This window comes from Carcharodon carcharias, chromosome 7 (genome assembly GCF_017639515.1).
Source record: "Carcharodon carcharias isolate sCarCar2 chromosome 7, sCarCar2.pri, whole genome shotgun sequence".
Lineage (NCBI taxonomy): Eukaryota > Metazoa > Chordata > Chondrichthyes > Lamniformes > Lamnidae > Carcharodon > Carcharodon carcharias.
The window spans coordinates 56293873-56319705 of NC_054473.1; the positions used below are offsets into that span (position 1 = coordinate 56293873).

Genomic DNA, 25833 nt, shown 5'->3' on the forward strand with positions numbered 1-25833 from the left:
TGGATGCTATCAAACTTTGAGAGTTGCTGGAGTAGCCTTCATCCAGGCAATTGGAAAGTATTCCATCACACTCCTGACTTGTGCCTTGTAGATGATTGACAGAGCTTTGGGGAGTTAGTTACTGCAGAATTCCCAGCCTCTGACTTGCCTGTGTAGCCAGAGTATTTATAGGGCTGGTCCAGTTCAGTTTCTGGTCATTGGTAACCCCCTGAATGTTGATAGTGTGGGCTTCAGTGATGCTAATGCCATTAAACATCAAGTGGAGATGGTTGGATTCTCTCTTGCTGGAGATGGTCATTGTACGGTACTTGTGTGGCATGAATGTTACCAGCCACTTGTCAGCCCAAGCCTGAACTTTGTCCAGGTCTTGCTGCATATGGACATGGACTGCTTCAGTATCTGAAAGAGTCACAAATGATACTAACATTGTGAAATTATTAGCGAACATCCCCACTTCTGACCTTATGATGGAGGGTAGGTCATTGATGAAATAGCTGGAAATGGTTGGCCTAGGACACTACCCTGAGGAACTCCTGCAGCGATGTCCTGGGATTGAGATTGTTGATTTCCAATGATCACAACTATCTTCCTTTGCGCTAGGCATGACTCCAAACAGTGGAGAGTTTTCCCCGATTCCCATTGACTTCAGTTTTGTGAGGACTCTTTGATGCCACACTTCATCAAATGCTGCCTTGATGTCAAGGGTAGTTGCTCTCACCTCACCTCTTGAAATGCCATGTGGCAGCGCCACCAACTGGATTGTGTTCCTGGGCTCAACTGGCTGCATTAACTGTGTCAAGGTAGTTCGCGAGAGGGACAGGGATTAAATCAAGTAACAGCTGATACCCAGCTTTCAGAAATTAGACACGGGGTATCCTGTAGATTATTTTAATGTAGTTGATACGTGGTCTAGAAAGATTGGGGAATAAAGAGCAGTGTATCCTGGCAATGATTTTGTTTTAAAGTATTCAACACAGAACTCACAAAGGCCTATCAATAATATGTCTTTAGCCATTTTTATATGTATTTTTGTTGGTTTACAATTCAGCCACCAGAATAAAGATATCAAAAGAATTAAAACTGTAAAAGCAGAGAGCTGGCTCACAGGCATAGGCAGCCCAGATTCAGAAAATAAAACAGCATCAATGTAAATATCACTTCCGCAATGTTGCACGAGTATAATACTAACAATGTCATTAGTTTTAGAACAGTAAGCAACTTCTAGTGCCTTTTGCTGGTAACATAAATGCTGCACTATGTTAAGCCATGCCTTTAAACTACCCTTTTAGGTACGAGGACACACAACCAGATATAAATCCTAGGCAATAATAGAATGCCATCAACAGGATGAAAACATAGAAACATTGAAAAATAGAAGCAGGAGTAAGTCTGGCCTGCTCCGCCATTCAATATGATCGTGGTTGATCCTCTATCTCTATGCCATACTCCCACTCTCTCCCCATACCCCTTGATGTCTTTAGAGTCTAGAGCCTAGGAAATGCTAAATGCAGCCTGATGGTGAACATTTGATACAAGTTTAGGAAAATTTAAACCACAAATAATAAGTAGTTAACTAGTAAAATTAAGGTCCAGATTTTCATGGAGTCAGGCTGTCTCCAAAGGTCATTAAAATGGCAAGTGGAACCCAGATGCGGAAATCCCACCCCCATTTCTGGCAGCTCCCATTTTTGCCAGCAGGAGGAAGGGGGTGGAACATTGATTCACACAGGCAAGAAACCCGAACTCAGTAGGGCCATTTGAAATTAGTGCTGCGTTCAAACAGACCCCTTTTTGGCTGTTCTAAGCCCTTAACCTGCAATGTGGGGGTCACAAATTGATGGTGGGGATGTAAATGCTCGTGAAGGTTGGGTAAGGTCTATTTAAATGTCATAAACTTAAGTTATTTAAATCCCCAGGCCTTTAAACATGAAAGAAATCTGGCTCCAGCCATCAGAGTAATAGAATACCCTCTGCTGGAGCACAATAATTGACAGATAATCTGGTGCATCTTAGAAAAACAATTACCACATGGTCCTGCAGTTTCAATAGGCTTTATTGTTGATATTTCCCAAGAGTTGTTGTTATAGCTGAACCCATTATGAATGCTTACCTGAGTTTCAGAAGCTTCAAAACCATTTTTTTCAGTAGGTGGGCTGAGTTCACACTTTGACAATTTTAAGAGGCTGCTAAAGGATTAGTTGCCTTTGACATGGTTACTGAATAGAAGTTTATTTTCAAAGCAGATTGACCAATTGAGGGGATTTAAAATCTTTGAATTTGTTTCATGAGTGCGAGGGTTTATATCATCATCAACTGTATGAATGACAGCTTTCTTAGATTGTTAGAAGTTTAATTTATTTTCATCTCTATATGGTCCTGAGATCTGCCTATAATGGATGCTGGGTGACTACCTATGCAGGTGGCATGGGTGGAGGTGAGGACTAGAGGGCCTAACAACCTTTTATGAAACTGGGCCAAAGTCTTGGAAAACCTCAAGCAGATCTTCTAACGTGCCCACCTAAGTACTCGCCCTCCTTTGTGACCACCTCCCAAACTGCCTCTAGTGGCAGCAAGCCCGACGGGATTTCCTGCCTCCATGGCAAAAATTCCAGCCCTATGTCACTTAAAGTGACAGCATACTATAATAAAAATAGTTTTTAATTTCAGATTTCTAGCATCCGCAGTATTTTGCTTCTATTACAGTGGTACCATATGTTGTATTAATCGTCCCTATTGCGACCAATATAATCTCTGTTTTTTCTTATTAGAATGGAATTGGATTCTGAAGGTTTTTAGTACTGGTTTTAACAGGGTTGAATGGAAGTCAAACTCCATTTTAGCGATAAATTTACAGAACTGGGATTTCATGCACGTAGTTGCTTTTACCTGCACTAAAACACAGGTGGTTTAAATTTATCTGCACATTTCCATCTAGAAATTATTAGAATGGATATTTAATTATCCTGCAAATAATTGTATTTCAACACTTCTTTCACATGCAGAACAATGGTGCAGATTGCAAGCATGTGTACTGCTACAGCAACTCGTTATGACATTTTGATTTGTAAGGATCTGCTGCAGCTGTTCTGTTCAATTCTGTGAATTACAACTCATCCAAAAGTTACAAATTTGACAGTCGACTAGAATGTGGTCAACAATAATTGCAGTTCCAGAATTCAACACAGCAAAATTTGATACAGCAAAGCAAACATGGATGTTTTAGTTGGGTGTAACATTCGTTTCTTTTCTTGCAAAGTATGGGATTTAAAGTAAACATCTGGTCACCACAGCCACAATAGAGTGCATTCACTTTCGGTCCAAATTTAAACTAACAAGTTTTGGAAACAATTTTTTACAGTTTGGAAAATGCAGGCTAACCTTTCCAATGTTTCCAAAACTCTTTCATTCCAACTAAATTGAGGTTGATTAAGTTACCATTCTAAAGAAGGCAAAATTTCCTTACTTTAAGGATCCCTCATGTGGCAGCAATATCAGCCATTCCACAATGAAACAGTGCACAATGTCCAGGCCCTGGCTGGTAAACCATTCCTAACTCTATGGGTTCTAGTTCACCATTGCTGCCTTAATCTGATTTGTGAATGGGCGAGTAAGTATTTATCCCTTCAGCATCATAAGCAGCAATTTTGATACAGAATGGGTATGATAATGAAGACAGAACAGCTGTTGCCATGTTTATTGGCTATTTTTGGCTTTTGTGCCAAAGAAAATTGGATGCAAGGATCATCCCCTCTGTGACTGAATGCAACAGCTATCCCTGTGGAATTTCTTTTTAAAAATGTATTTATTTAGCACCTATCACCTCTCAGAAATATCTCAAAGCACTTAGGCACACAATTAATTTTTGAAGCATCACAACTGTTGCGATGCAGACAAGAAAAAGCCATTTTGTACACAGCAAGATTCCATTAACAGAAAAAGAATGAATGATCTTAGTCTGTTTTGCAGCTACTTAAGCGAGAAATATCAGCCAGGACACTGGGAGAATTCATTTTCTCATTTATCTGGTACCATGGAATCTTTAACATCCAACTGAATCAATAGAGCTTTGGTTTGAGATCTAATTTGGTGATGGAGCACTCTCCCTACAAAATTGCACTGGATTACCAGCCTTGAGGTGCTCCAGTTTCAGAGTGGGACTTGAGCTCATAATCATCTGATTGAGACACATTAATGCTATCAACTAAGTCTGGCATGCACTCATTATTTCAAAAGAGTGGCTTAAATGATTTAGAAAGTTTCATGATACAAGTTACCATCTAATCTATTTTATTTTATAAGAAATAGGGTGAGACATTCCAACTGCATTGTTGTGGTGCGAGTCTGGCCTTACCATGACACTGTCCCAGGTGTGAGATCATTTAAATAATAGGGCCAGGTGCTACTGAGACACCCACCACATGGCCTCAGCAGGACTTCAGAGCAGAAACCTTCCATTCTGACAGGGAGAGAACATGTAGGTCTGCTAGAATACCCACATCTTCACCATTGCTGCTTCTTTGCTGGTAGGCCCATATTCAAAGTGCAATTAATCTTTCTGGAATTGACTGCCATTTGATTAGGTAGGAACAACACACAAATCTGTGTATGGCAAGTACACCTGCTTGATGCGTGAGAACTTACGATTGGGTATGTAAGAGGCATAACTGTCAGATTTCCAAGAAGTCAGCCAGACTCACCACAAAAGGGATAGCAGGATGAGGTGATGGCAGAAGTACCCACCCCTCCATTGAAAGCTTATGCTGCAATGGGTATGGGTTGAAACCAGGCAAAAACAATTTCTGCTGGAATTGCTTCACTCCAAGCCTGCTGGATTTCTGTCCCATTAATGGCTGGAATTTCTATGCTACAATATTTAACAATGAAAATGCTTTTGACAGAGTAATAACACCTGATTTTATTGGGCCTCAACTTATTTGTGGCATTTTTCCTTGGGTGAGCAAAATAGAGCGTGCTGACACCAAACCTCTTCAAAATCGAAGTACTAACTTCTTAACACCAATGTTGTGAGTGAAAGAATTAGTCATGTTTGAAATAGTATTACAATTTCAGTACCTGTGCACAAATGTCAACTGTCTACAGGATGTACAGGCATCCCATAGGAAGCTACTTCCATTGCATTTGCAGTACCTGAATAATGATGAAGCTATAATGGTATAAGATCAAACACTGTAGAAAGCTGCCTTCTCTACCAAACTGCCACATGATTTGAGGGTTGCCTGTCACTCAAACCAGCCTGCAGGAAGTTGTGTAAATTCCCATGCTAGCCACTAGACGGCATGTCTTGTCAGAACAAAATCTCCCCACTCAGCAGGGATCTGAAAGTAGTCCTCCATCCCCAGACTGACAATCAATGAAAATGGCACGGAATAATTTGTACTGCAGATCATTCTTCTAGCTGAAAATGACTGTGGCAATGAACTATTTTCCATAAAGTGGTACGCAGTGCAAACACATTCACATACCTTTAACACCATGATTTGAGAGAGAAAGAACTGGTCATGACTAGTTGATAATTGGCTTCCATATGTGTACTTGTACAAAGATGAAATAATTGGACTAGCGTTACTGCAATACAAAAGTAAATTTCACAGGTAATTCTATAATTCGTAAAAATTCCAATCAAATGTAAAACTTCCCCATTCCTTTATTGCACAAGAGTAAACAAATAAAGGTGTGTTCTCACATGGTTATACATGTATATTGTGGAACACTGTTTCCTTTCAACTTAAGATTAGATTTTTATATTTTGCCATTCGCATCTCCTAAAATTTTGTGAAAGCAGTTCAATACTAAAATTATGTTATACAAATTGTAGTGTAAATCTATTCCAGCAAATCAGCTTTCAAGTTGTAAGGAGGTAAGAATTTATTAATACATTCATAAACACTTAGTTTCCAAAATGGAAAATTCCGTTCTAAGTGCTGTGGTGGGCAGGTTTCATGGTGTGTTTCCCGCTGGTTAGAGTGGCAGCAAATCCCGCCCGATTTTGGGGTCAGAAGCTCATTAATTATGCATTAGTGTGTAGCTCATGAATCACATGGTGGCTCGGGAACGGATTCATCTGCTCCACTATTACCTAATGGGGTCCAAGGTCCAGGCACCATATTTAAATGCCACCCCAACACACGTATTCATGCTCTCCAGTCCTGCTGTGTTCAGGAAACCTTTTGAGATGGCTGCATCAAGGCTCAGCAATGACTCTCCTTGAGGTTCTCATCTGTGGAGTTTGCCAGCATCAGGATGTCCTTTACCCAAGGGATGGCTCCAAGGTGCCCATCAGCCTCACCTCACCAGCCTGGGAGGCAGTCACAAGGGAGGCCAGCTCGTCAGGCAATGCCAGAGAAACTACAATTTGTGTAACAGAATTTGAGTGCTGAATTGCTTTCACAAATTTTAGGAGATGCAAATATAAAAATCTAATCTTAAGTTGAAAGGAAACAATATCCAGTGTAATGAAGAGGGTGAAATGATCTCACCAACTCACCAGGATAAAATAACCTTCAGCTCACTCCAATCTCACATTTTTATAATGGTATCATGCGCTCAAAGGTTTACACTGTTCAGGGATCTCACACAACATTAACAGGGGGACACATCAGCATTGAAAACCTATTCACCAGCATCTCATTTATCATCATGCACAAACACCATCCTCAGCCCTTACTAGAGAGGGCTCACCACACACAGGAAGCATGCATGCTTCCCAACTTTTGCTTCATCCATTTTCATCACATTCCATCCATTTGCCTTCATACAGCCTGAGCTTGCCTACAACAAGAGGAAGGGATTCCAGACTAGAAGAGGGATGGTCGACATACTGGAGCTCTCCACATTCAGCCTCTCCCAACAACCCAGTACAGAAAAGCCCTCCATGAGCCGATCGCATCCTCACATTCACAACAAGTGACAGAAATCTTCTATTCAGCCTGTTCATGAATTATGCCCCCTGGCATAGTGAGTGTGAACAGCAGTGAGACACCCAGGGGCCTCTGCACAGGGCACTCCAAGAATCCCCCCGCCTGTGACCCCATCAACTCTAGCCAGTCAGGCTGAGGAGGGTGCACTTGCCCCTGAGCAGGAGATCCTTATCAGGCTGGGGCCCTCCAGGCCTCAGGCCTCAAGAGGACATCTGCCAAGGTCATCTTAGATAATAAGGCACAGCGGTCAGCAGGCTGCCTCCAACTCTGCTATGGATGTTGGGTGTGCACCCAGTCATAGCAGTAGGGTTAGAAAAATTAAGAAACTTTGGCATCACTTCTGGGTCATGGTTCAATCACGTATATATCATGCATCTTTGTAAGTACATTTGCTGTTCATGAGAATGGTCTCCTCGTTTGAAAATATTGTGCACATACATCTATGTGCCCTTTTATTGCGAGAGTGTGTCATGCTCTCACTCAGTGTTTGCATCCCTTTGTGAGTCTCACATTCATGTGATGTTTATCTGACTCATGATAGTTACTTGAACCTTGTGTTATGTCAGGGAGATATGTCAAACTCTTTATTGCAAAATGCATTAGTAACCTTTATTCTTTACAAGACAACAAGACAACAAGTTAGGTTTGTTCAATAGCCTTGGAGGGTTATCTGTAATTGTCTCTCAAAATGAGATGGCTGCCTTCATTGGTAGTGCCAAAGCACAATACCAGCTGTCATGTTCAACCACGTGCGCATCTCAGTGTCCGCTAAAAGTTTCTCATTAAGGTGGTGATGACTGCATCAAGTCCTTTGATGCAATGTTTGCACTGTTGTGTTGACTTTCACTTCCCAGAAAGCATGGGATCACCACTGACCTTTCCAATGATTGGGGCCGGGTGAATCATGAGGGGTGAAGATGCAAGTCCAAGTGCTGAACTTGCTCTCAATGCTACTGGTTAAGGCCTTTCAGTGCACTGGTATGGATGAAGAGACAGAAGGAATGTGGCCGTGTCCCGTTGCCTGCACCCTACTCTTGGAATCTTGTGGCTATCAGTGTGGCATGGACACGTTTTCCACATCGTGCTTCTTCAATGGCTTCCTCATATGGAAGCTGACCCTCATCTCCCTCTTCTGGTTCCTGCCCTTCCTGTTCTTCATCGTCCGAGGAGCTCTCAGTCTCCTCCATGTCTCTCTGTGACTAGGGATCCTTTGAAGCACCAGGTTGTGAAAGGCGCAATGGACCACAATTATATGGAGCACCCTCTGTGGAGAGTGCTGCAGAGCCCCACCTGAATGGTCAAAACATCGGAAGCACATCTCCAGGATGCCAATGGTCTGCTCGATAGATTGTGTGGAGTGATACGTGCCATGTTGTATCTCTCCTCCGAGGTACTCTGAAGACGATGCACAGGTGTCTTGAGCCATCATTTGAGCAGGTACCCCTTATCCCCAAGCAGCCATCCCTATACACACTGAAGCCCTTTGCATATGTGAGGCACCTGGGAGTGACTCAGGGTGTATGAATCATGGGAATTCCCAGGGTACCTGGCACAAATGTGTATGATATGCTTCTGATGATTGCACACCAGTTGAACGTTCAGGGAGTGGAACCCTTTCCTATTAATGAACATCAGGGGCTGCTGCCATGGAGATTTTAAAACCAGATGTGTGCAATGGATTACATCCTAAACTCTAGGGAAGCCAGGGATAGCTGCAGACCCCAGACATTGAGAAGCCTGGCTAGCTTCACCAAGTGTGAACTTCACATAAAGATTAACCTTACTGTAGAGGGCATCTGTCACCTCCTTTATACATTTGTGTGTTGAGGACTGAGAGATGCTGTATAGGTCCCCTGTGGACCCCTGGAACAGTCCACAGGCAAAAAAATTGAATGCAACGGTGATCTTCAGGGTCACTTGCAGGGCATATCTACCCAGACAATGGGGTGTTAGTCTCTCCAACAGAATGTGGCAGCTGTGATCCAGCATATTTCTTGACAAGTGCAGACGTGCGCGGCATTGTCTTTCACTCATCTCCAGATAAGATGGTCCCTTGGTCATGCAAGTCGCCTTTGTCCTCATCCTCCAGGTCTTGCTGGGACTCCCCTGGACCATGGACCTAAGGCAGAGCCTCCTCTTGAAGCTGCACTAGGCAGCTCTGAGCCCTTCTCCTCCTTCTCAATCGGATCACTGCCATGAAGAAGGCAGCATTGAGTGCAGGCTCCACTGTTCAATTCTCCTTTGCCCTATGGATTGATAGATGCAACAGGTTAATGAATATGGACAAATAAAGTAAAACTCCCACTCGCAAACAGACAGCCAATGTCATGCCCCTAGAGCTGCATCTGTGCTAATAGTTTTTCACTGATACAGCCTTATAGCTGAGGTGAAAATTTATAGATCTAGGTGACCACGTTGCCAACCCTGATACTTGACATCTCAATCCCATAGGGGTTGGAAGAGGTTTGGACACATTCATGAAATGTGCCACCTTACCAAAGGCACTCCTGCAATCTCTGATCTGGTAAACTGATTAAGGTTAACTTGTACATCAGAAATGACTGGATGCCCTTTGGTCCATAATTCATTCCAATTAAAGAAAGCACATTAGAGGCTTCCTTTGATGATCTGGCAGAAATGCAGCAGCTGTGCCTCCTTAAAAGTTGCCTGCATTTTCCATTATCACATCCCTCTCTGTTAATGCTCAAATGGAGTAACTGTGTTGTGAAGCCAATGACTCCTGCGGTCTCATGTTAATGGCTCCAATGGCACCTTCTAAAGGAAGTCTCTCTTTTCTCTCAGTTCTGCCTCTATTTCAATGTTGTGACTCTAATCAGTGTGAGGGTGCCCCCTGAAAGGGCCCCTTAGTCCAGCAGACCTCCCATACTGCCTCAGACCCCACCCGTGTAGATTTTTTTTCACTAATTTGATTTTAAACAACACCATTACTTTGAGGTTTCAAGATGATGGTGCTGCAGTTTTATCTTGACACCAACTCGACCCTCTCCGTCAGTGCTTGGGTCCTTCCAATTTTCCTGGAACCTCACAATGTGCAGGTAGACTTTCCTCCAGTTACTCTCCAGCCTGCCACAGCAACCCTGTATCCCACTGTCGTTGTAGTGGACATTCCAGCCCTCCACCCTTGAACCCTCCACTGTTGACATTTCCTTCCCCCATGTGGACTTCTCCCCCCACTCCCCATCTCAAGGCTGTGTGCATGGTCTGTGCAAACAGAGAAGAGCCAACACCCAGGAGAGCTCTGAGTATCCCCACCTTTATTACATTTTGCCCATTTAAAGGCTGCGGATGCCTCCCATAACCATCCCATCTGCAGCCCAGTAACAAGCCAGAGAAGCCCTTCGCCACCGACCCCCCACCACCCGTGCACACTTATTCTAATTGAGCACACAGGTCTTGCCCCTTCCTGGAACATGAGTATGAACTGTGTGCCATGCATAGCCCTGTAGCATGGTTCGCAACACCCCAGGACTGCCTTTAATCTCTCACTTCAATTTCTTGGCCTCAGACTGAGACTATGAATGTCTTTCAATGAGCTCTCCCGTTTCCTCATCACTGATTACAACAAAGTCGCCCTTCTACCACCGCCCCCCACCCCCGCCACACACCCCTCCACCCCCCCCACCCCCCGCCATGAATCTCTATGCAACACATTTCTCTTGTGCCACACTAACACAAACCTTCTATTCCAGAGTCCCCTGCATCCCCTCCCATTCATACAGTTTGACACTCATCCACTCCTGTGTCTGCGTTCTAGCCTTCCATGTCAGGCTCCAGCTTCCCCAACCTCGGTCTCCCTTCTGCCTGCCACTGTCAACCCTCCCACCCCTCCAACCTAATTTACCCAATTCCCCTCCATGTCTCTGTCATCCTTCCCCCCTTCCAACCCCACCATACCCCAATGCCTCCCATGTCGCCATCATCCTTCTCCCTCCCCCCTACCCTCGGTCGCAATGCTGGTCTCTGTGACAAAGTGCAATCCTGCCCGAGAGTTGCAGCACACACTGAGTGCTGTCCTCCTGGAGGACGAAAGCACTCACTGTGAGCAGACCAACCCCACATCCTCATCTGTGTGGCATTACATTGTCATCGCTGCTGGTGGAATTTGAATTCAGTGAATAAAACTGGAATATAAAGTTAATGGTGACCATGAAATTATCATGATTGTCGTAAAAAGCCATTTGTTCACTAAAACAAGCCCTTTAGGGAAGGAAATCTACCATCCTTACCAAGTCTGGCCTACGTGTAACTCCAGACCAACAGCAGTGTAGCTGACTCTTAACAACCCACTGAAAAGGCCTAGCAAGCTACTCAGTTCAAGGGCAATTAGGGATGGGCAATAAATGCTGGCCTTGCCAGCGAAGCCCACATCCCATGAAAGAATGAAGAATAAAACTTATCCCCTACCCATTTACCCGCATCACCCACCTCCCCCTATCCACCCAACCATCTCATCCATTCACTAACATTCAGACTGGACATTTAAACTTACCAAACGGCAGCTAGTGCTGTAAAAAGGGTGTGTGTCTCATCTTCTCCCGACTCTCCTATGATCAGATGGATTTCTCAGAGGGACGCCATGCTTTGCATTTCTGGGACAGCCAGGTTTGGAAGACCCCAGTAGAAATACAGAGCGGTGTCCAATCAGGCAAATTTCTGGATACAGCAACAACCTGACCACAACTGACGCTCCTCGGAAGATCTGGGCCAATATTCAACAGCAAAGGATTTTAGGTATAATGAAATGTTCTTGCAAATTTTATTCTAAATTACTGCCCAGTATCAGGTAGCACCAATGACTGAAAGTAAAGGAAACTGAAGTGGAAAAGTTCTCTGCCAAAGTCCTGTTCGGAAAAATCGCTAAAATTTTCTTCGCCCCTTTCATGTCAATTAGCATTACAAGCTGACATTTTCAGAATGATACCCAAAAGATAGAAATTTAATAGTTACAGTTTGAACAGCTGCAAGTACATTGTGTATTTTATAGGCGCCTGTTGGTGAGAAGAAGCAAAAATAAGCGAGTGAATAGCAAGAGCAATTTTCAACATGCCAAAGGGAAAACTGACCTGATTGCTGGGTAAATAGTTGTTGCATAGATCTGAAAAAACCTAAGTTGCGGAAAAGGTATTTAAGTTTTTGAAAGATGAATAGTCAAACGTCCCCTGCTTAATGGGTAAATCCTTGACAGCGAAGTGTTGCTCAGCTATTTCACATGGCCATGGGAATTAAACCAGGGACATTCCCGTACCAAACTTAAAAGTATTGGAGATACTCAAGAATTTAAAAATTCCACTTAAAGTTCCCTTGTTCCTCTGCAGGGAGAAAGTGGATATTGAGAATCAGGATGTAGGCGGCGCTAAACCTTTACCATAAATGTTGCCTGGTTCCTAGGGGCATTCACCAATGTTAGAAGGTTTATAATTAACATCTCTAATTTAAAATTATCATCCCCAGAACTAATCCTCTTATGGTCTCAGCCTTCACTATCTTCAGCTCTACAACAACCCAAAAATGTAAATCCTCTAACACTGGCCTGTTCTTCATTCTCCTTCCCTTTGCCCCATCATTCAGAACCAAGCCATCTCATGTCTAGGCTGTACATTTGGGAATTCCCTCCCTCAATCTCTTCTCCTTTGACCTTCCTTAAAACTCCTGCATTTTGACAGTTTCTTTGGCCATCCCTTCCAAGATTTCTTTCTTTGTCGCAATGTTCATTTTTGTCTATATATATATGACTGTGAAGCCTCTTGGGATCTAATGACCAAGATCTACTGACTGTTACAGACCAAGGTGATCTTTCCTGAGTGTCAGCAAGATAGGGTTGGAGACCGGTGCTGTCTTGACCTGAACCGATATCCTCTGAAGAGAAGCAGGAGGATTGGTGGCCCAGTAGCCACCCCCTGGTTTGACGAGGTTGCTCAGATATTAAAGGAACAGCGAAAAGGCATCATGGTTGCTACCAGGATACTGGGCATTCATCTGTGTGATCACATACCAACTGCACATTTGGGAAGTGGAATCCTTTGCGGTTGAAGTACATTTCAGCATTTAGATGTTCCACCCACAAAGCAATTGGTATGCAGTCAATGGCACCTGCATCATATGGAAGCTGCGATCCTGACAAAGCCACATACACACTCCGTCTGCTTCTCTCTGGAATGAGAGAATGCAAAGTATTTCCACTCTCCTGGCAAAGAGAGCATTGGTAACGTCATTAATAGGGCAGTGAATGGCAAAATGTGAGTTGCTGGCGGTATCACCTTCCAGCCTTCGTCCATATGACGAAGTTCATAACCATGGTCATCTTTGCAACCACTGGCAGCACCGCCCCTGCCCTTTTCTGAAGTATGAGCATGCAGCGCAGATGCCATTTTGCTTTCAAAGCCAGTGCCCTTAATGCCAGAAAAAATCTGATGCTACAGAGCTAAACTTTACACCAAAACATTTTTGAAAACTTTCAGGACAGAGAACGACACTTTGTTAGAGCAAAGGTAGTGCAAACATTTAAGAAACACTGTGATCTGAAGAAACAAAGGACAGTTGAATGTACCAAAGATTTTTTCACCTGCAACATGAAATAGGAGAGCAACTGAAGAAGTAAGTTAATTAGCTGGAAATTTTAATGGCAATTGTTAGAACAATTGCCATTAAAATACAATTGTTGGAAATTGAGAGATTATTAATCAGAGATCAGACCCTGTGTGAAATTAGTGACTCAGTTGAAGAAGATATTTCTTAGCAAAACACTTAGATTTAGCATATTATGCCCTGAGTTGCAGAACGTTTGTTTTTAAAGAATGCATTAGGCATATATAGAGCATATATAGAGCATAGGCAGAGTTCAAGCTTTAAAGCAGAAAGTTAGCCTGAAGCCAAATAACATGCAACAGTCCAAGAAGTGAACATAGCAACAACTGCCAGTATCAATACAGAGTGTAAGTACTGTGGGCAGAACCCATAACAGCAAAAAGAAAAAGGTCTCACATATGGTCAGCTGTGCAGGAATTGCAGAAAACTTTTGCATCAAGACATGTGAAGCACTATGTGAAGTCTTGGTTGCCACACTACTAAATGTTCAAACATCAAAAAACAACTAGAGTGATTCAAAGTATAAGAAAAAGTTGAAAAAGCTCAATAGAGAAGGTAAGTAAAGGGATAGGGAACTCAGCAAGATACATACAATATTAAATGGCTTAAATAAGTTGAGACTATCTCTCCACCCCCCATTTCTGTAACCTCCTCCAGCCTTAAAACACTCAGAGATATCTGCACTTCTCAAATCCTAGCCTCTTAAGCATCACTGATTTTAATCACGTCATCATTCAGTCGTCCAGGCACAAAGATCTGGAATTCTCTCCATGCACCTCTTTGCCTCTCTACCTCCATTTCCTCCTTTAAGGCACTCTGTAAAACCTACCTCTTTGACCAAGCTTTTGGTCATCTGATCTAATATCCTCTATGTGGCTCAGTGTCATGTTTTGTTTTATAATGCTCCTGGGAAGTGCTTTGGGATGTGTTCTTACATTAAAGACACTATACAAATATAAGTTGTTGCTGACGCTTTAAAGATAAATAGACTAATAAGTGTCATGGTCACAGGTTAATGAAGAGAAGAGAGTAAAAATGACAGAAATCTTAAGAGCCCTCACTGAAAGATGTCATATGTGAAACATTAAACTTAGACAAAGATAAAGCTCAATTACTGTACCAAAAATTATGTTTATTGTGCAACTCAGTGTAATCAAGGGTTGAAACAAGAGCTAGATAAGATCACAGAGTTTTAGAAATATTAAGGTCCACAAAAGCCACAAGAAATCAAAGTTTAATTGTATTTGGTATTTATCTCACTAGATTTTGCAAATTCAATAATGTATACGAGCTAAGAATACGGACACAAAAGGATGCAGCATACTGTTGGTTACACAGCCAAGATCAAATCATTTTGACCAAGTGATTTTGATAAGCGTAGTAGTTTAGCCAGTACAAAAATGGTGAAATCTGCAGCAAGCAGATGCCACAGAAACAGCCCTTGTGCAGCTGAAACAGCCAATTTCTAAAGCAAGCAGAATACTTACAGATTGTACAGTACAGATTGAAAAGTTATTAGCAGTAATATGTATACTCGAGCAACAGCATCAATAAACTTAAGGTGAATGAGTGACAACATAGGCAGATCATAAGCTCTTATAAACAACTGTCCAAAAACATTTCATAATATTTCAAAAAAGGCTATAAGTAATATTACGTATGGTTTATGAATTGCCTTTTCAGCCAGGAAAATAGATGCAGTTTGTTAATATCTTAAGTAGGATGTGCTTACCCTACATTGGGAGAGACTAAAGGAAAAGGGAATAAATATGAATATAATAGAGGATTTGCCTAACGTCAAGCTACAGTTTTGCGGTATTGGGTCATATAATGCAAGTAATGATTTTTGTTTGTGCATACACATAATAGTTGGAATGGCCAACATTTATTGCCCATCCCTAATTACCCTTGAGATGGTGGTACCTGCCTTCTTGAATACAACTGAGTGGCTTGCTAGAGTGTCAACCACATTGCTGTGGGTCTCGAGTCACACATAGGCCACAACCCCTCCTCAACAACTCCACCCCATCTATCTCTAGACAGCACGTTTCTTTTCCTAAAGAAGTTTAGGGAACACACTGTCCAAGCCACCCGGGTAATATAATAGCACTTATTACCAATATAACAGCACTTACTGCCAATATAATAGCACTTATTGTCAAGTTCCATCTTGGTCTTTCTCCTTTTGTCTCTGGCAACTCTCTTCTTTCACGAAGCTTGATCCACTGCTTTTTTTGCTGCTCCTATATCTATTAGCATTCCAAGCTCCTTGGTAACTTATCAAAATCTATTCATTTCTCTTCTAATTCAGCCTCAACCACACACTGTCCCACTGATCTTGCTATCTTAATGAGTCACCCTACCTCCAAATTTTCAATCATTAAAGTTATCTCTGACCACTTCCTTGTTACTCTTACCAAATCCTTATGTCTCCCTAGGATCACAATTCTCTTGCACTCCACCTTTGTAAGAAATCACCTCCCCCACAACCAGCCAACTTCCTCACAAATCCACCCTCAACTCCAGACTTCTCCTTTTTGACCCTTCACTTTTCATGACAGCTCTGTTGTTGACTGTTCAACAGCTCCTTCATTCCTGAATTCAACACCCTAATTTTCACTGTCACTCACTATCTCCTACCTCTGCATTTTCCATGGTACTGGTCCCATCTTTACCATCTTAATTCCAAGGGCCACAAACAAGAGAACACTCGATAAATTTATAATTTAGCCATCGAACCCAACTCTGCCTTAACTAGTTCTCCTCTCATTCCTCCAAGATTATTCTAGGTCAAACTGGCACCTCAGGGGTTAAAACTTCGACATCAATTACAGGTGGAATAACTGCTTGTTGCAATGTTTCTCTACTTTTAGATGATTCACGTGTTTTTGAACAACATGGTCTTCCACTTGGAATGACAAAGGTCCAGTTTCAGGGACAATTATACCAGGAACCCAACTAGGTCCATTTCCAAAATTCCACACGAAAACAATATGTGCCACAATAAATCTTCAAGCTTTGCTATGAATATGGTGATTCAATTTTTGACTACTCTGATTCTTCTCCACCTTCCCCTCTTAAGTTTGGAAACACTAGACTTAAGCTTGTACTAAGGCAGCATTTCATCAGTAACTCGGACAGTGTTGAACCCATAGCAGCATGAGGAGCCGGACGATAATCGAGAAGAAAATATGAAATTCGAGTTTCTAAAGTACCTTCAGATAATTTCTTCATTCCTGATTTGAAAGTTTGCACTGTTCTTTCTGCTAACCCATTTGATGAGGGATGATATGGGGCTGTTTTAATGTGCTTAATTCATGATTCTCTGAAATTCCGTACTAGTGAAGACAGTACCATTATCCCAAATCAATAACTTCTGGTAGGCCATGTACACTAAAACATTGGTGCAGCTTTTCAATAGTTGCACACCATGCCAGTAATCTCACTTCATACACATCCATCCACTTAGAATGCACATCAATGATCAATAAAAACACGGTACCTAAGAACAGACCTACATAAGCTATATATGGTCTAACCCAGGGTCAACCAGGTCACTCCCACATATGCAATAGAGCCAAAACAGGCAACTTCTGTTGTTGCTGACACTGGAGACAGTGCTTGACCATGCTTTCAATGTCACTGTCTATGCCTGGCCACCAGACATAGCTTCACACAAGTATTTTCATCTTCGATGTGCCTGATACGCACTGTGAAGCTCTGTCAAGTGTGGTTCTCTTCCTTGCGAAGGGACGACAACTCTTGATCCCCACAACAAGTTTCTATCTTGACAACTTCACTCTGTTTCACAGGCATGGAATGGTCCTATCTCTTCAGACACTGGTGAATTCGACCATCCTTGCAATACCTGGTCTCAGACTTTTGACAAAATTGGATCCTTGATTGTCCAATTCCTTATTTGCTTCGTACAGACCGGCAAAGAGTGCAAGAAATTCAACAGAAGCACAACTTCTTGTGGTTCTGGAGCATGCACAATGCTATCTGGTAATGTCAGATGGCTGAGTGTGTCCGCATTTGCAATATGCAGACATGGGCAGTACTTATAGGTGTGCTCATACATGGCTAAAATCAAAGCCCAACATTGAATTCTTGCTGAGGCTATTGGCAGAATAGCTTTGCCCTCACTAGATAAATACATGACTTTTCCTTCTAATGCCACTTTTGTTTCAATCAACTGATTCTTCAGCTCTTCTGTCTAATTCTTGTACCTTTTGGCTTCCTCCTGGAACATTGAACATTGTTGAGTCTTCTCTGCTAATTGTTTCTTCAGTTTGTTCAGAGTGACAGTATATTCGTTTTGTTTCTTTTTATGATTTTCCAGTGGAACAAATCTGACCTCAGGCATCTTTGCATCCTGTGAAGGTCCTTCAATTCTTCTGACTCATTCCAAAATATACTGTTGTATTCCCTTAACAACTCAGGAATTCTTCCTGTTCTCACTTGAAAGATTTCTGACTAGTTGAGCCCAGAAGACTAGGTCCTTCGCCTGTTACAATGGTCACTGGAAGCTGGGCTGTCTGTTGCCTACAGGACACAGATACAGTAGCAATGCCCTTTACCTGTATTGACTTTCCAGTGTATGTCTTCAGGTGAGCCGTCGTTTGTTCCATATTCAGTGACTTCATTTAGGTATTTAAATGTGTGTTCTCCCACCACTGTGGTCGAGGCCCCCGTGCCTACCACCATAACTAAAGGCTTCCCATTCACTTGAAGGGTGACAGCTATTGGTTCAGTTTTTATTGCCTTGACATTGTATAGGGAATAGATATCAGTTTCAGCAGCTTTTAGTTCTGTTATATTGTGCATTTCAATCATCTCGGTCCGCTGTCTGATTGCTGTCTTGATTTTGTCCTGTATTGCTTTTTTACATGCCCTTCTTTTGTGGCAGTAACAGCATTCTGCCTCCTTAAATCTGCAGGTTTCCGGTACATGGTTACCCCCACATCTGTAACAGGTTGATTTCTGAATCGCTGCTGAGATGCTTCCACTATACCTTTTCATTTTTTTGAGCAGCTCTCCTGCTTCGCGGCTGTCTTTCTTGTTTTCACGCCATTCTGTAAAGCCAGTGAGTCCCTCTCAGCACTCTCCATTGCTAGTGCTATTTCCATGGCTTCAAATTAATGTTAACTTCTGCAAGTAAACGACGCTGAATGGTGTCGTTCTGAACACTGCAAATGAACTGGTCCCGCAACATGTTATCGAGTGTATCTCCGAAGTCGCAGTGCTCAGTCAATTGTTTCAACTTCACTATATAAGTTGCGATGGACTATCCCGGAGCCCTTACTCTGAAGTTAAACTTAAATCTCTGCATAATTACCAATGGCTTCTTCTAAAAATGCATCTTCACAAGGTCTACCAATTGATTAAAAGATTTAGAATTGGGTGCGCTGGGGGCCGTTGGACTGACGTTTTATGTCTTGCTGCCACAGACACTTAAAAGAATTGCTTTCTGTTTCTCCTCCGCTGTTATTTCATTCGCCCCAAGTTAAAATCTAGGCGATCTTTGTACTGGCTCCAGTATTCCATGGACGAGTCACTGCAGCCGATTCTGCTGAAGCGTGGTATGACTGGCGAGTATACTTTTTCTTTCTTTCCTTAAAAGTTGATGTACTCACATTCACCAGGTGAGATGCAGCGTCGGAGCTATTTATCCTCATCACCAGTTGCAATGAACTTGATGTACTGGACAGGTTTCTTACTTGAAACAGATAACTTTATTACAGAGTTTATTTAGAAGCTACATGCTTGAACCAAGTCCACGACTAGAAAGTTCCGCCCTTAAGATTACCCACACTTAGGGCTTATTCATCAGTACAATCATATGACCCCTGAAGGCAGTAGAAAAGGTTATACTTACAATCACTACACTATGTTTCTTCATTTTCATTGTTCATATCAAATGCATAACTTCGCAGATTTCTCTGTCCATGAGCAAGTCCATCATCGTATTCTTAATTTCTTCATCCCATTCCAGTCAACCCCTTTCTCCTAACTTAGCCTACCCCTCAAACCACTGTCAATGTGCAGTTCCTTTTTTGTATCTCTTTCTCTCCTTCCTTATCAATCTGCAGTGCTTTTGGCTCTTTAAACTGCAGCACCTTCTCAACTGCCGCAACTAGACCTGATCTGCCTCCCTCCCTCTTAGCAGCAGAGAACCAATCTGGAGCAGGGTTCCTTCTCTAACCCTGCCTGGAATATTAAATTAACCAGCCCAAAATGCAAGCAGGAGTTGCAGAGGTCACAATGGGAGTATGGAAATCCTGCCTCACCATTTTGCCAACAGGCCCAGGAAAATCCAAACCACAACCTCTAATGCCGCTTTGATATAAATAGGCAAATCATTCACCAACAACAGAATGCAACTAATGTATTTTTCCTCCACAGTTAATAGGAATGTGCCTTCCTTTCCCTCACCAGTTTTGCGCAGCTGTCTCTTCTGTTCATGTTGTTCCGGATTTTGCTCTTTACTAAGCATTTCTGTTCAGGCTTTTATTCTGTGGATTTCTGATAAGCAATGAATCTAGACCTCCTGTTTGCACTTTGTTTTTCAAGAATTTCAGCAACAATAAATCCTCATTCAGAATAATTTTTTTCTATTTCTTTGACACCCACAGCTGCTAAAATTAGATGTTTAAGAATGGTGCCATATTCTGACCTTATTTCACTGATGTATTGGGTTGCATCTGTCATGAGTGTGGATTCCAATCCTAATTAAAACTCGGGTGTCACTCACAGAAAAAAAAACTTTGAAGCAGGATGCATCCACCTAATATATAATTTTTAATCTAGGGTAAACTGGCTACAACATTGACATCTACCAAGCAATATGGAAAACTGCCCAGGTATGTCCTGTCCACAAAAAGCAGGAAAAATCCAACCCGGCCAATTGCTGCCCCATCAGTCTATTCTCCATCGTCAACAAAGTGATGGAAGGTGTTGTCGACAGTGCTATCAGGCGGCACTTACTCAGCAATGACCTGCTCACTGATGCTCAGTTTGGGTTCTGGCAGGGCCACTCAGCTCCTGACCTCATTACAGCCTTGGTTCAAACAAGGACAAAAAAGCTGAATTCCAGAGTGAGGTGAGAGTGACTGCCGTTGACATCAAGGCAGCATTTGACTGAGTGCAGCATCAAGGAGCCCTAGCAAAACTAGAGTCAATGGGAATCCGGGGGGGGGGGAACTCTTCGCTGGATGGAGTCATACCCAGCACAAAGGAAGATGGCTGTGGTTGTTGAAGGTCAATCATCTCAGTCCCAGAACATCGCTGCAGGTGTTCCTGAGGTAGTGTCCTCAGCCCAACCATCTTCAGCTGCTTCATCAATGACCTGCTCTCCTTCATAAAGTCAGAAGTGGGGATATTTGCTGATGATTACACAATGTTCAGCACCATTCATGCCTCCTCAGACATTAAAACAGATCATGTCCAAATGCAGGAAGACCTGGACAAAATCCAGACTTAAAATGACAAGTGGCAAGTAACATTTGTGCCACACAAGCGCCTGACAATAGCCATCTCCAACAAGAAAGAATCCAACCATCACCCCTTGACGTTCAATGGCATTACCATCGCTGAATCCCCCACTATCTACATCCTGGAGGTTATCATTAACCAGGAACTGAACTGGACTAGCTATATAATACTGTGGCTACAAGAGCAGGTCAGAGGCTGGGAATTCTGCGGCGAGTAACTCACCTCCTGACTCCCCAAAGCCTGTCCACCATCTACAAGGTACAAGTCAGGACAGTGATGGAATACTCTCCACTTGCCTTAAAGAATGCAGCTCCAACAACATTCAAGAAGCTCAACACCATCCAGGACAAAGCAGCTCACCTGATTTGCACCCCAAGGCTCTTTCAACAGCACCTTCCAAACCTGCAGCCTCTACCACCTAAAAGGATGAGGGCAGCAGATGCATGGGAACACCACCACCTGAAAATTCCCCTTCAAGCCAAACACCATCCTGAATTGGAATTATATAACCATTCCTTCACTGTCGCTGGGTCAAAATCCTGGAATTCCCCCCCACCCCCAAACAGCACTGTGGGTGTACCTACCTCACATAGACTGCAGCGGTTCAAGGGCAACTAGGGATGGAGGATAAATAATGTTGGCTTAATGATGCCCACATCCAATGAAATAACAAATAAAAACAAAACTGCTATTTTGCACATCCAAAATGCACCGAGCCAATATTAGCTGCAGTGTGATAATTGTGCACTGGTGAAAAACGATGGTGTAGTATGATGTGAAAGGTTACAATTCTCTTTTAATTGCCAAGGTGGGTATCGTACATTTATGTTATAGCATAATGTTATAGGCACAATATGGAGTTTTGCACCGCCTCCATTTATAGTGGGGACCGATGGGTAAGATAAATAAACGATACTTGCTAACATCTGGGATTTAAGCACATATCACTACAGCTGAAATGAAAATAAAGCTTCTGCGAGATTGTTCTAATGGTCTCCAAAATAAAAGCACCTCAAAAGGATTTGTGAGCCCATTTTTCTTTTATGACAAACTTCTTGATCCAAGGATGAACATCTAATATGCAAAACCTTTTAAGTTTGGACCATTTTGACATTATAAATACTGGATTTTTAAACATGAGTCTTCAATTCTACCGTGATGAACAAATGAGAAGCAGGAGCATTTTTTCGACTGTGCTTTTCCATGTACTATAGAAAAACCAATATTTTGTTGAGGGGCTCCAGGATTTTGTGAAAGAATCTATTTCCTTAATTTGCATTGAACAAATTAATGAAGTTAGCAGTTTGTAAGGTATGTTCAATTGATGTTTTTAGAAAGAAATCACTCAAGTAATATAATCATTTAAACAGTTAAGACCTGTATCCCAACTAAATGGCTAGGGGTTCAGGTCCTAGGGCTATAGACTAATTATCACATTTAGAAACAACGTAAGTTCATTGTCAGCTAGGATGCATTTCAAGTATTCAGCCTAAGGGGAAACAAGTTTAAAATGCCCATAGTTGCTATTCTTACACCTGGCCAAAATTTCTGATGAATGTAAACTATTTTTGGTGCAAAATTCAATAGCAGCTGAAAACAGGTGTGATGCAGGCAGCATGCAAACTTATAGTAACACACAACCCAGCACCAAAATGCGCTGTTGAACATCTGCATGCATCAGCAGGGATCCCCAGGTTCATGCGAGGCTAGCACCACTTAAAGCTAGCATGCACCTCTTAATCGGAGGTGTATTCTGGCTGCAGCAGGTGTTGGAAATGGCTGGGTAAGAGAATCTGACATGCAAGGAGGCAGAGAGCATGTTTCAAGGTTCTCTGCCACAACACTGGATGCCTTGGTACAGCAAATGGACAAGAGAGAGATGTCCTCTTTTCTACAGGGACCAGGAGGCCCTCCACACAAACTTGAAGAAGGCAATGGGCGTACGTAGCTGTCATGGTCAATGCAAACAGTGTAGACCTGAAGACCTGAATGCAGTACCGAAATAAGTTTAATGAACTCACATCAGTGGTCAAGGCCAGTGTATTCATTTCAAATGCCATATCCTTACAGCTGAACCACTAGCCCCAGATACTGCTCAAATCCCTAACACCCACTTAATTCACTGACTAATAATCTCTCATAACTCACATTCAAACCTTCAGCTCACCCTTACACTTAGCAATGCTGCAAGCCTTAAAGCCACTGCACACAGATTGATCACCAGCTATTCAATGATGGTAGACAAATCATCAAAAGCCCTGACTTTACAGAATAATTCAGAGGCAGGATCTGAAAGTGGCAACACACAAAGCATAAAGTGGCCTGCAGCCAGGGCAGGTGACATGGGTAGCATAGCTACCAGCTAACTAGAGCATGAAGATGCACATGCATTCTGCTGCAGGAGTCTCAGATGAGGACTTCATTGGTGCAGCTGACAGAAGGCGGCTGATGGGTATGCACACTGAATTGCTTTCTGCAGTAGCAGAAAGCCTGTGTACAATGTCAAGGTGCACAGAGGAGTTCAGATCCAACTTGGTACAGGGCTTTGTGCCTGCAAAGTGACATGTGTTTAGTCAATGACATCCTGTAATCATCATAAAGCCACATACATGCTCCATCTGCTTCTCCCTGTCATGAGTATCAGTGACCTCCAACAGTGGATGGTGAACTGGGAGATGCTCCCGCCTGGAAGATGCATGGCACATAAAAGTTCATGGTCGCTTTCTCACAGCCACTGGCAATACCATCCTCACCTTGCACTGAGGCTGCAATAACTGGCAGATTTCAGTGACCATCTCTTTAGTGAAGAGGAAAATCTGACACACTGTTCCTTGTTGAGGTAGAGGCAGGAGAATTGTTCCCTGGGCACCTGGGCAGATACAGCCTCCTGCTGAGAGCCCTTTTCTACCTCCACTTCCTCCTCCTTCCCTATGAGCAGCTTGTCCTCTTCTGTGTTGCCTCTCCTCAATCTCTCCATCATGCAGCAGGACAAGGGGATGGAAACTACTACACATGTGCCTGGGAGCAAGTGGTCTGAGCAGAACCCTTGAAATATAAACCAAGGCCTTTACCACATGCCAAACCACACCCTGAAGACTTCAACAACATTAAATAACAGTACAAAACCACCAAAAACTTCTACTAACTCAGCAACAGCCAGTAAACATCAATCATCAACCAATCTGAAAGAAGCTGAAGATCCCTTTAAATAGCACAGCTAGGGGTGTCATTCCAACTACTGAATTCACATTCAATCCTACAAGGTTAAGGCAATGGCAGCACAGTCATCAAATCAGGTTTACATTCTGACTCCATGATCTACCTATTCTGCATGCAGCTGATGCACGTTCTCTGCCTCTGGGCTAATGCCTCAGCAAAATGGAACCTGGCATGGCCAACACCATAAGTATGTGCGTACATCACAGATGCCATTTTGAAACCAGAGTGACATGCATAGTGCTGAAAATATGGGTACTACACAGAGTTTTGCAGCCTCTGTCTCTAAGTACAGAAATCTGTCAATTTACAAAACTCCTCTGTCACACTTTGTCTATGGCAAAACCTAGCATAAAACTGTCCACAGATAACCACAGTACCTGCAGGTGGTGCTGAGAATTTTTTAATGCAAAGTGTCACCTAACATTAGTTCCTACAGAGCACATAGAGCCATAGAGTTTTACAGCACGGAATGAAGCCCTTCAGTCCTTGTGTCCACGCCAGTCATCAAGCCCCTATCTACTCTAATCCCATTTTCCAGCACTTGGCCTGTAGCCCTGTGTGCTATGACTTTTCAAGTATTCATCTAAATACTTCTTAAATGTTCTGAGAGTTCTCGCCTCTACCAGCCTTTCAGGCAGTGAGTTCCAGATACACCCCATCCTCTGAGTGATTTTTTTTCCCGTTCAAATCCCCTCTAAACCTTCTGCCTCCTTCCTTAAATCTATGCCCCCTTGGTTACTGACCCCTCCTCTAAGTTGAAAAGTTTATTCCTGTCTACCTTATCTATATCCCTCATAATTTTGTATACCTCAATCAGGTCCCCCCTCAGCATTCTCTGCTCAAAGGAAAACAACTCCAGCCTATCTAGTTTCTCTTCGTAGCTGAAATGCTCCAGCCCAGGCAACATCCTGGTGGATCTCCTCTGTATCTTCTCCAGCACAATCAGATCTTTCCTTTGGTGTGGCAACCAGAACTGCACACAGTACTCAAGATGTGACCTAACTAACATTTTATACAGCTCCATCATAACCTCCCTGCTCTTATATTCAATGCCTCAACTAGTAAAGGCAAGTATCCCCCATATGCCTTCTTAACCACCTTATCTACCTGTCCTGCTGCCTTCAATGATCTATAGGCATGCACACCAAGGTCCCTCTGATCCTCTGTACTTCCCTGGGTCCTATCGTACACTCCCTTGCCTTGTTAATCCTCCCAAAATGCATCACCTCATCCCTTTCAAGATTAAATTCCATTTGCCATTGTTCTGACCATCTGACCAGCCCATCTATATTGGCCTGTCGTCTAAGGCTTTCCTCCTCGCTATTTACCACACCACCAATTTCCGTGTCATCTGTGAACTTACTGATCATACCTCCAACATTCATATCTGTATCATTAATGTACACTACAAACAGCAAGGCACCCAGCACCAAACCCTGCAGTACTACTGGACACAGGCTCCCAGTCACAAAAACAACCTTCGACCATCACCCTCTGCCTTCTGCCACTAAGCCAATTTTGGACCCAATTTGCCAAATTGCCCTGGATCCCATGGGCTCTTGCCTTCTTGACCAGT

At 42.8% G+C, this 25833-nt stretch overlaps 1 protein-coding gene across 13 annotated transcripts in view; it reads right to left on the reverse strand.

Moving 5' to 3' along the window:
* The window catches only part of foxp1b (forkhead box P1b), a 518322-nt gene that overhangs the window by 333816 nt on the left and 158673 nt on the right, over positions 1 to 25833 (reverse strand). Inside the window, exon 1 of one of the 13 annotated variants that reach the window (XM_041192653.1) lies at positions 5484 to 5501. The exons of the other annotated variants lie outside the window; for them this stretch is intronic. The gene's annotated coding sequence lies outside the window, so the exon portion shown is untranslated. Of the gene's footprint in view, positions 1 to 5483; positions 5502 to 25833 lie in introns of those variants that run through there. 13 annotated transcript variants of the gene reach the window in all.